Here is a 12,773-nt window from a genome sequence, read left to right as displayed (position 1 = left end):
ACCTTCAGCGGTAGATGTACGTTATAACAGATAAACGTTTCTCTACATCTAGTGTTAATTGTATTAATTGGAGTGTGAGTCTTTGTAGGGTAGAAAGTGTCCTTCTGCCCAACAAGTTAGTAGATCAAAAGATGAAAAACTGAAGACAAACATCGAGCATGAAGACCTCATTGATCGCACTTTCAGATTCCCAAAAACAACTTGTACAGTGACTCAATGAGGAAAGCTGTTCAGCTTCCAGCCCTTGAATGTGAAGTCTCTTTGGCATGTCTGACAGTATCTCATTCACTCCTCAATAAATGACATTGAAACACAAGAAGCTTGTCTAGAAGTTCAGTGATGTGTGGTTCTTTTAATTTCCTCTTGTGAAAAGGTGCAAGTAACAAACTATACAAGTCATGATTTTATATTGGAAACTTTGTATATTGTTGCCTGTTACAGATTTTATGCATTTTCGTTTCTTGACCTTTTTAACAAATTTTTCACCTGAGTGTGTAGAATGGAAACTTAATGGCATTCCTTTTATGACAGTAAATTTACATATCGCAACTTAAAAATGTTTTTCGTGTTCAGATGCAATTGCATTTCATAACTTATAAAGTGTAGTCTTTTCTCCAGCTGCAGAAGTGCAACGTGATCTAGCAGCCAGCAATACGGTTATGGTAGTCTGTGTCTTGTTTAAAACAATCGTATACCTGATAACCTAACCTGAATGAATGAAAAACCTTTTCAGGTCTTTTTAGTACTGCAAGAGCAATACGTCATTTACCAGCTAATATAGCAGCAAACGTAAGCATAGAGTATCTGATTTCTAACAACGGTGAGTGAACTTTTTGCACTCTATTACTTTGAAGATGTTAGTGTATGCATTGATCTTTAAAAACTTCAGTTGTTTACAGGAAGTGTTCTTCAAGTCAATCTCAACAGTCTCTTTAAACACAAAAATCTTTTCAAAGAGGGTGTAAGTTTTCTTCCTTTATAACAGGAAAGGGTAGAACTTTACATGTAATAAATTCCTCTCTTACTAAAGGATAAGCTTAGTTTTGCCTTTGAAAATGTGTTTAAAAGAGCCAGTACAGAATGAAGTGTACCAAAACCAGCCCAGGACCATTCTATCCAAATATTTGTGACAGAAATTGCCTTAACCATAGGGGTTGTTGACCCTGTAGGTTGTTTAGAGGCAGCTGAAACAGTGTAACAAAGTATCTGCTTGGTCCAGTTTCCACTTTGTGAAATACTGTTGATCTTGTATGAATGCTTGAATTTCGGTAAATAGATCTGGAAAATGAACTGTTAAGGATCAGATACCAGTACTGTGAGAGAACTAGTAAGTCGGGTCAGTTATCTCAAGCACAGGTCCTGACTACAAAAATTGGGCCAGATTATATCCATCATCTTTCTTGTTTGTGGGTTTGGGGTTTAAGTATTTTTTATTTTAATTTCTCCTCGCATTTAAGTTTTTCCTGCACCTTGCTTTCTGTACTTTTTCTCAGAGCTTCAGGCTTAGGATTTTTTTTCTTTTCACTTCTTTGGACTACCACGATGTGGAGAAAGTTGTAGGACATTTGGTATTTCCCTGAAACAGCATCAACTTTGGCTGTCTGTAATGTAAGAGAGCAGCATTCGAATTGCTTTCCTAATGGTCCAGCTTTTATTGTCCTTCCTTCCTTTCAGTCCGAGTAAATGAGAACAAGTAGAACCAGGAGATGGGGTTGCTCCATGTGCCAGAGCCAGCATAGAACAATCCCGTGCTGTTGCTTCTGCCTTTGTTAACGATCATTTTATCAAAGAAAAGGGCACCGAGTGAGTCGGGGTGCCAGCCTAACAGCTAGGTCTGTTCCAGAGAGTACCTGGAGGTCTCCTTTTGCCTGTCCCCACTGAACTTGTCAGGGTTAATCCAAAAGCTTCTGTAGCGTTTTCTCAACTCACACAAGCTTGAAAAACTCTACGCTCCCTTTCCACCTCTTTAAAAGCTGTCTGAATCACTAATCTTAGCTTTTCAGGTTCCTTAACTGATGCTTGCAGTACAGGTTTTTTTAAGCAGTCAACCATTCTTGATCTTCCACAGCACTTAAGTACTGTTGCCCAAACAAAATATAGTAGAACAGCAGCTTTACCTGCAGCTATCAGAAAGTCACCTTTAGGAAGGAGTTGTAGGAATCTTAACTGTGGTACTGATATGGGAAGGGTTATAGTTTTATTTCAACCATTTTTCCTGAGTGTAACTCCAGTCATGCTTTATCAAAATGCTCGGCCATTGCCTTTGGTAAGAGGTGTACCTAATGTAGTGTAAAGAGCACCGCAAACTATAGCAGTGCTCTGCTTTGGCAGAACAAAGAGGTGCCGAATCCACCCTAGACATCCAAGCAAAAGTGTTCAAAGTTGCACTCGGTAACAACAAAAACCAACTAGAAAACTCCCCACGCTTTGGACACAGTATTCCAGTATTGTAGTTTCATGAGCTTATTTAAGCATAATAGTAACTAGCATTCGTGAGCATTGCTTTCAAAAATAGCTCATCTCCTGAAGCTTCGGTGAGTTCCCATCTAAACTCTCATCTGTTCTTATTGTTCTGAAGGTGAAACTACTTGCTTTTTGTTTGCAGCTCTAGGTTGTTCCTGAAAGATATTAGTGCAGATACATGTCTAGGCTCCTTCACCTGGCTTTGTCTACAAGATCTCCCTGAGAATCCTGTGCAAAAGCTGTGTAAGAAAGTGACTTGTAGACTTTTTGTTTTCAACACGGGGTTTGTGTGCTGCTGTGGCATTCTGTTGCTGCTTTTTCTTTGCAGAGACCTCAAAGTAATTCTGAGTGCAAGGGCTGGTATTCCCCGGCATAGAGCAGTTGTTATGCCAAATGTTATCTGTTGTTTTCTACACATCTAGATCTTTCAGTCTCATGTACGGAGTACATGCGTGAGAGTAAGACGTGTTGCACAGTTGGAATTTTTGATGAAATAAAGAATTAAGGAAGGTGAAGTTCCTAATGACTCTGTGTATGCGTGTATGTACTGGATATGCAGCTGCCTCGGACTCTTTAACTGGAGCTTTATTTTTGGTTTAGTGGTATCCGTAGGGGTGCGCACATACACTGAGTCTTCCAAATACCACGAGGGTGGTATTAAAAATAATACAAAAGTCAAGTATTTGCCACTCCATGTTTTTCTCAACTTTGAAGTATTCTGCTGTGCATGTCTGGGGAGCAGCCTTAGCTTTTACTATTTAATCATTCCAGTCCACTCTTATTTTGCTATCTTAGCCAGTTGTACTTACTTGTATGGGGCTTGATGGTCTCTTACATTCGAAGAAATACATTTGTTGTTTTCCGAGAAACAGTAGACGGGATCTAAGCTTCTGTCTAGTAGAGGTCCTTTCCCTTTTTTGATTATCATGAAGATGTTTGTATTGCTTCAAGAAAGAACTTCTCTCAGGACAGCTTAACATCTGTTGAGACTTCAGAGGTATGGGCTCAATATTGGATGAAAGTCACAGGGTTCTTCTCACCCAATACTGGATATCTGTAGCAAAATCTGTACATAAATAATTGTCTGCAGCCTTATTGAGTGAAGGAAAACAGGTGTGTCTAGATGATGATGTATTTTGTCATAAGGAAGTGTTTGAGACCAAAGGAGACTACTGCATGATTCGGTGCAGATAGATGAGAAATTGTTGGTATCTCAGGTGGCTCTTGGGATGGTGTTTATTATTGGCAGTTCAATGGCTCACTGCATAGCCTTAGTAGTTCTATAATGCAACTACTCGGAACCACTTTGATTTCCTAGAATCTATTCTTTTCCTACTCCTAGAATGAACCAATAAGAAAAAAATAGTCCTTTCTGTAAAAGTCAGCCAGCCCCCCTGCTGCCTCCTCATGTCAGCTCAAAGAGATTTCACTAACTCCTGAGGTGTTTTACATTGTTTTAAATTACCCGCTATTTGATCCCCAGTCAAAGGTGTGATTTAGAAAACGCTCCTGTTTCTGGGGGGTGTAAACTACCTCCATCGATATCTCCTTTTGTCATCAAGTTAGATTTAGCCTCAGACTAACATACTATTAGCAGGTACAATAACAAATTCGTGCCTCTTTGCCACTGCAGAATTAATTTCCTACTTTCACGGGGAGCCTCATTCAGGAAACGTTACCCACTGCTGTAGCCCTGAAGCCATAAATTTGGTTTGCTCTTAGTTGAGGGAAAGGTTTCTACAGCATCTTTTCTGATGCTGAAGAGATGTGAGTAATGGAGACCCATTCAGGACATGAGAAAGCTGTGTGTTTCGTATCTTGGACTACAAAACGCTAAGCTCAGTAACAGTATGGTTATTCCAGTAGAAATCGGGGTTTTCCTCTTGAGTTTTAGAACACTTTTCTGTATTGGAGCATTTGCTTTTCTAAGGTGATGTCTTGTTCGTTCACAGCCCGTGAGGCCCAAATGTTTGGTCTCTACATTTGTTAGGAGTTCACGGATATTGCTTGCAGAATTGACTCTGATCTTTCTAATTACCCGCTAGAGAAGAAAGCAGGTAGCCTCTCAGCCATTCCCAGCCTGTTTAGAAAATCAGCCTGGGATGATGTCCTCTGAGTCCTCTGGCAAGGCTGGAGTTAGTGTGAAATTTACCTCCTTGGTTTGGAGATGAGGAACGGCAATTTCTGCTCTGGGGAGACTGTTTCTGTGATCTCTGTGAGATCTTTTCCTGTCATTCTGGTTCAGACCAGTGATATAATTTTCTCTCTTATCTTTTCAAGAAGGTAAGGTAGGACCTAGTATGCTCAAGTCAGTTTTGATTTTTATGATTTTTCTTTCTCGCTCCAGAGGCTGCCCCTGACCTCGCTTCAGGTGCAGGGAATTTTTGCAGCTGCTAAACCGTGAAATCAAAATGTCTTTTGAGTTCAGTATTGGTATCACTCTTGGTTTAGGAATAACTTAAGCCAATATAGCACTAGGTGCACACAAGTATTTGTACTGGAGTTTCACTTACTTAGCAATAGATACTGAAAATTAACAGTGATCAGTGAATGCCTTAAGGTTGGTTGGGTTTTTTTGGAGGATGCGGTGTTGTGTGTCGCTGCTAGCAGAGGAGGTTCAAAGCTCTCCTGAGGCACCAGATGAGCAATACTGGTTGCTGGAATGGAATTTTGGAGTTTTCTTCCAGAAAAGTGGGAAGGATGTGTGTTGGCAGACGCTCCCTAGGGGACTGTTACCCAGGGGGAAATAGTGCAGTATTCCCCAGTTAGTGGTGGCTGACGGGGATTACAAATTTAACTTTAGTCAGCTTTGCTCAGAAGGTTGCTACTAGTCTCTCATTTTGCCAACCCCATTACCACTGCTTGCTGCCTTTTGCAGATGGCCAGTGTCTTTTGAGGGTGGAGAAGGAGGAAAAAAAGAAAACTGATATTTCTTTAACTTACTATTTCTGCATTAAATGTGTGACTGCTTTTTTCCTAAGTAGCAACAAAAACTTGTATTTTAAATATATCTGAAGTACGGTTTTTCATGTAATATGTGCTGTTTAACAAAACGTTGTTCCTTAATAACTGCATGGTCCTATCATGCGGTGATAGGATTTGATGTAAATGAATTAAAAGGTTTAATAGTCAGTTCATATGCTATCTGAAAAACTAATGCTAATCTTCCAACCAAAAAAGCTTGAAATAAAATTCACGTTTTGGATTCAGACCAGTGAAAAATATGATCATAACACAGGATCTTGATTCGGGGAAGCTAACCTTGCCTGAATTACTTGAAGAAAAATTGTGCAACATCACCATTTTAGAATATCTGAGAATAAAATGCCAAGAGACATTTTTATGGCAGAGTTTTGTCCGTTTAGGTGTTTGTATCCCTGGGAAAAAAACAAACCAACCCCCAAACCACCACCCCACCACCCCAAACTGCTAATTTTTGTCAATAGCAGCATGAAGAAGCGTGTGGCTGTAGTGGTTATATTTCACCAGTTCTGTGCTCTAGCTGAAGCTTCTTCTGGCCAGTAGATGGAGACGATACAATTGAGTATTAGAAGGCCATACGCTCGTACTGGGGAAGTTTGCTACTTCATGGTCTCTAGTTTTTGGGGAGGGTGTTTCTCAATAGGACCATCTTATAGGCAGAGTGTTAAACCGTAACTTCTGTTTACTGGAAACCTGTGCACAGAGCAGGTAGCTTGTTTCGAGAAAAAAAAGATATGAAATCTGAGAAGATGGAGTCTTCATTTGCCCCCATTGCTATTAAAATCTTGTCACGTAATATTTATTACCCTTGGTGGAAACAAACAAACAAACCAACCCACAACGCAAACAAACTACATATAAAATGACCTAGCCCGAACCTCCGAGTTGCTGGAATTGGACTCCTCTCATCACTCTTATGCCTGAGCATAAAACAGAACTCTGAGTAGTTGCCCACTTTAACATCTATTTTCTAAATAAACACTGAATAATGTTTTACAGGTCTTAACATAACCGCAGTAGATAATTTTTTCCTGCCTCCTTTTTCAGCCACCTTGTCTGTAGCATTTGGTTTGCTGGAATCCAAGTCCCTCGAAGCCAGAGAAAAGACAGTCTGGTTTCAGTTTGTACGTTATGTAGGTCTATATTTATTCATTGACACAGCTGCCAATGTTTTTCTTTATGAAAAGGACAATGAAAATTCAAACAACTCTAAAAAAATCAACTTCTTGACAACAGATCACCTGGACTTTGTGTCTAAACTGTAAGACTTGGACACCTAAATATTTTCTCTTCTCCTTATGCTGAAATACCATCCCTAACTTCAAAAACACAAGCAAGCTTCCATCAGATCATCTAAAAAAGAATCGTAATTCATTTTCCCCAAAATCCTAAACTTCTCTGGTACTGCTGTGATTACGGTGGAAGAGAATGATCGCTTTGGTTGCAAAAAGGGCAATGCTGAATGACCTTAGGCTGGTTTTCCTTCTAAGAATTACTCTTCCTTCCCTAAGGAGGGACTTGAGCAGCAGGTGCTGCAGTTGCCACTGCCAGGGCTGGTCTGCGTAAACATCTGTGCACCTCTGCCTTGACTTTGCATGTCGGCCTGATGCCAGTGCCAGAAAAGGGATATAGCAGAACTGGAAAGGTTGAGGAAGAGGTGAGAAGTTTAGGAAGTATGCAGTGCAGCCATCTGAGGTGAAACTAAAGAGGTTAGGGTTCTTCAGATTGGAAAAAGGTGACCACTCCAAGAGAAGTAGGACATATCTACACAGTTGTGGATGTAGGCGAGTAGGTGAATAGGGAACAATTGGCTGTTTCTCAGAACACAGGGCCAAATGCTACCCAAATAAAGTATTAGACAGGATGTTTTAAATTGCCAAGAAATATTTTTTCATACGCTGCAATTAAAGCACAAAACTAATTTCTGATGGATGTGTCTGGAAGTCAAAAAAAGAATCGGACCAATTATTTACGGGGGTAGGTATGTGAATGGTTAATAAGCAAGGTGCTGCTGAGGAAACTACTTGCTCAAGAAGTCCATAAATCGTCGGCTGTCAGAAGTGGGAGGGTAGGCTAGGGAAAGGATCACTCTACATTTGTTCTATTTCTTGTCTTCTTTCCCTCAGGCTCCCTTACTGTATCTCCTGTTAGACACCCAGTTCTCTGATCAGGCTTCACATGGCCATTTGTACACATCCTTCATTACAGCACTCCTCGCTTTTTCCCTCCCTGGTTTTGTTTATACAGATCAGAATCTCCTCACTATGTTTGCATGGGGCTTTGTGAGATACAAATAATTCTTCACCCAGGTCGTACAGAATCAACTAGAACAGGAATCACTTCGTATAAAACATATCTCAGTGCTAATATTCATGTAGACACTTGCTCTGGGGCCTGAGAAGGAAAAAACATTTTCTGATCTTGACGCTGTGGAGCGTTACGTGGATTCTAAATAAAAGACAAAGGAACAATATAGAGTCAAATAAAACCATAATAAAATGTTCTATCCTTCTTTTTCTGCACCATTTTGAAGGAGCTAATGGATTTTTCATGTATTCAAACGTGGCAAATCTGAAATGCTGAGTGTTAGTAACTTAGGATCAAAGTGCAGTAGAAAGTAAGGCACGCGGTGAGATTCTCTGGCTTTCCCTAGTAGAAGATTAAACCATTTTAATATTCAGGCAGTTTTATGAGAACTGCAGCTCCTTTGTTACTGATCTGCCTCTTTAGGAGGAGAGATTACAGCAGGAAATAGGGATTAAGGTTTCCTCCCCAGTGCCAGAGGGAGATATGGCACAGTACAGATGTGCAATACCCGCTGTTGTCAACAGCTCCAGAGAGGCTGTGGAGGGAATGAACTAAACAGGCGGTGGCGAAGCAATTGGAAATAGCAAAGAAAAGAACGCATTTTTGAATTTAAAAGCATGAAAGGATAGGCTGCTTTGTTATAAAGAACTGGTTAAATTTAGTACGGACTGTTATTAAAACTCCTGGTGCTTTAAAACATTTCCTGGGAACTATTCTGGTTAAGCCTGTCCTATTTCAGCAGAGTGAATTCAATCCAGTTATATATTAAGCTCATGTTCATTTTGAAATCTAATATTTAAAAAATAAGATTATTTTTATTTTTTTAAAAAAAAATTGGTTCTATTACAAATAGCAAATGATCACTACAGAAAATTAAGATATTTTTAAAGGATAAATGTATCCTAAAGATCATTGATAAACCCGAAATGATTGCTTCCTGTATTTCATTGCCAGAGCAAACCGTGAATCTCACATTTAAAATATTTATAAAGTGGAAAACTACAACAAACTGAAAGACTATGGAACACCATAATGCTGAAGGAAATGCAGACTTACATGACATGCAGACTGCTAACTGAGGAAACAGGAAAAAATACTAGTAACAACAGGCATAAGGGAATTTTTTATTCTCTGAAGTAGAGTGGGAAAATTATCTAATTGGAAGCATTGGTAATGAATTATGAATGATTACACTAGGTGGAAAAAAAGTAGGCATGGGAAAAACTCCTACCACTTTTGCCTGTACCCTGCATCTCAGAAAATTAAGAGAGTGTAAACAAAAGCTGTTCCCTGTCCATCTTTCAGCATCAGAACCTAGGAAATGGGACAGCATTCATCACTCACACTTAGAACTCCCAGGCAGAGCCCAAGTTTCTACGGACATAGAACAAGTTAAATAGGATCTTTGACAGTGATAGACCAGCCAGCACATTTGCATGGGGAAGAACATGACCAACGGTTCTGCATATCATGGTCGGCAAGTTGACGGGAGCTGATAGGAGAAAAAGCATACACTTAATCTACCTGACCTTTAAGGAAAATTTTCCTTCCTGATTTGAAAGTAGACAACAGCAGAAAGTAGACTATGTCATCGTAGATGATTTTTGCTCATCAGTAAAATGGAAACTATGCTTCATATTTTTTCAGTCTAAATTCTACTTCTTAGAGCAGTTATTTTGTTTTCATTCATTGGAATTCTATTTCTGAGAAAAATAACTGCAGTAGATGAAAGATAATGAGCAGGAAAATAAATGCTTTTCAAGTCTCTAATCATTTGATTATTTGATTTTATTAAACATAAATTATGCAGATCTTGCTAAGCTTTCTATAGTGAAATATTATTTCTGTAAATTATTTAACACCTTTCACTTTCTGAAGAGAAAGTTTCACAGATGCCTTTTGAAGAAGGAATTTCATTAATGATATTAAACCCGGATAGAAGATAGATGTTCTTGTTTCTCTTCACTCTGCTATGTTTCTCATATGGGAAGCAAATAAATTAACACCCTTAGAAGACCTGGCTTCTGGTCTGACATTTTGGGGTGGGCTAATTTCAGAGGCAAATAGCAAAATCATATGCTGAATTGATGTTTGCTTCGACAGGTTTTACAGTTGCTCCCTCCAGCCAGATTTAGGTGTTCTAAAAATTAAAACACAAGAATATGACAATGGAGAAGACAGTAATTAAGCCACCTGTTTTAACTAGCCGTTGTAAAAATAAAATGTCTACCATCCAGCATGAAGTTAGAAAAGACCCATGGGAGATCCTGAATGCCACAGAGCACTAGATAAGGTTCCCCCCCCCCCCACCGCCTGAAAGTGGAGATTATCCCAGAAGGATTTATTCAGACACGCTGATGTGTTCTAGATGTATTCCCTTGCAGGAGGTCACAGCAAAAATATTGGGGGGTCGGGGGGAGAGGAGAGCAAGAAGGTTATTATTTTCATGGGAATCTTTAAGTCTGATAATGCTAAAAGCCGTGTTTCATGTTCCATATTCTTCTCATTTTCATATTTGCAAGGAGACCCTTTTCAGCTGTGTTTGCTCACAGTGTAAGTTCTGAGGGGCTGCAGAAACGGCATTTTTTTCTGTTTTAGAACCATATTTGCTTATATCAGTCCCGGTACTTAAATGGTTGTTCTGCATCATAGTGTTAAATGGTCTCACAATCATTTAATGAATTTAGTTGCACTGTTCTCCTGGAAACTATTGCCTTTTTTCTTTTTTTAACAGATAAACATTTTCCTCTGTCCAAAATGACAAATGCACTGGAAGAGAATGAGCTATGGTACTGGGAGTTGTACCCTAAATTCTAAGGGCACATTTCTATTTCAAACAACATATTTGGTTTTCTCCTCAAAAGTAGCATTGAAAGATTAACGTGGTTGGTTGGTTGTTTTCTAAAAGCTGCATTCAGATGATGAGCTTTCATTCCTGCCCAACTCACTGCATCTTGCACGGCAGGCTCAATGGCTCTTGATGAAGGCGGCAGCTCTTTTTTAGTATTATTTTTATTTGTTACTCAACATATCAAATCTTTTCATATCTGCAAATATTTTCTCTTTCCATTATCACTTCTCTCTCCTCACCATGACGAGAGAGGTACATTGTTTCTGGTGGAAATACTGGCATAGAATACATATGGTATTCAGTGTTCTTTTTCCCTTCTTGTGGGAGAAAAGGTGAAAATGGATTGTAGGAGCGGAAAACTGACTATGAATAGCAGAAGGATGCTTGATTTATTTTTTTTCTTACAAACCTCTGTATTTTTCCTTGTCTTCTATTTTCTTAAAGGTTCTGATATCTGTAATTTGATAAGTGCTGATTTTATAGATAATTATAATAAATTATTATTAATGTTTTCATTTACATTGCAGTAGTTGACAATTTTGTCCATTAATGAATCCTTTGGAATCCTCAGTGTTATTTAAAAAAATGAGCCTTTTTTTTTTCTCCTTGGATTTGCAAAAGGGAAAAAGCAAGCATGAAGCAAGTATAAGCCGATGCAATCTATGTAGTTTTGAAGGAATATAAATTGTTCATGAATTTCACGGGAACTTTTTAGCTCTGAAGCTTCAGGGATGATTCATCTCTTAACTATTGCACTGGTGATCATCTTAGCACAGATATGCAGCTAATGTAACAAATCCATTAATCCCGAAACAAGCAAATACGCTGGGCAATACAAGGCAAATATGATGACATGTAACAGGAGCGATGTTGCATGGCATTAGTACTGAGGTTGGGGAGACGGTCTTGTTCTAACAGCTCGATACACAAAAGCTCTCTTTATATGAATTCTTAGGGACTTAGGAAACTTTTGCATATACCATTAAAAGGCTCTCTTTTAATTCATGATATTATACACTTTGAGCAGGCAGTAAACAAAATCTGTTAATTAGCTGGGTCTAAGCGCTTAAATGGCTTCTTTTCAGTGGTTGAGTATTTCTTTCACATGGAAATCCCGAGGCCTGAGAATGGAAATGGACTCCTTTGCAGGCTGGCTAAATATTTATTTGGTTTTTTTCTTTGTTTTTTCCCTCAAAAGTTAAGACATGGTCTACTGCTAGTATTATACACTACTATGAAAATTGTTAATTACCGTACCACAGCTTCTAGCTGTAGTTTGACATTGCATTCTGATGTAGAAGCAAGAAAGACTTATTAGCTCAACATTAGTAACCTTACCAGAAGAGCTAGTGGTATGATAATCTTAACAACTGATGACTGCAATAATATTTTGAGAAGACATGGATAAAAATGTATTGCAAACAAAAACCACTGAAATGGTGGGAAGCATGTATGCTACGAAATGTGTAATAAAAATAATGGTGAAATGATCCTGAAAGAACTGGATGGATAATTCTGTCATGCTCTTGCACCGAAATTAGCAAAAACCAGATGAGTTAACACAACTTAACATAAAGACATATGAGAGAGAGCCTAAAACTGACTAGTCAAATGCCGTAGGTTTGCAAGATTGAGCCCTGAACCACATTTATACAAGAACACACTGATAAATCTAGCACGAAAGTATTTGCTGAAAGGGTCTTTGAAACAAAATTTCAGGCTCCAGGGAAAACATCTGTGGAATGTTTTATGAAAAAGAATTACTAGACAAAAGACATAGCTGAAATACACAGATTTCGATTAGGGCAGCATCTTAGCTTCTCGCCTTAATAAAACACAGAAAAAATTTGAACTCAACACATATTTCAAAGTACTTTACAAAAGAGGCATGGATTTTCACACCAGAAGGACCACCGAAGAATCTAGTCTGATCTTAGCATAAACCAAAGAACTTAGTCCACCGTCTTGTGTTTTGAGTCCAATAATTTAGTTTGACAAAGCACACAGGCAAATGAGTTACCACGTGGCAGGTGAAAATGTGAATTTGCAGGTACTCTGCCATAACTGCCAGCATGCATGCATACCTTCTAGAAACTCACAACAAATATGAGACAATGTCAATGAAAAAATAACTGCAAATCACCCCAGTGTATGAGAGTTGTAAAAAGTG

Source organism: Accipiter gentilis, chromosome 13, assembly GCF_929443795.1.
Source record: "Accipiter gentilis chromosome 13, bAccGen1.1, whole genome shotgun sequence".
Classification (NCBI taxonomy): domain Eukaryota; kingdom Metazoa; phylum Chordata; class Aves; order Accipitriformes; family Accipitridae; genus Astur; species Astur gentilis.
Note: the sequence above shows the minus strand (reverse complement) of the source record.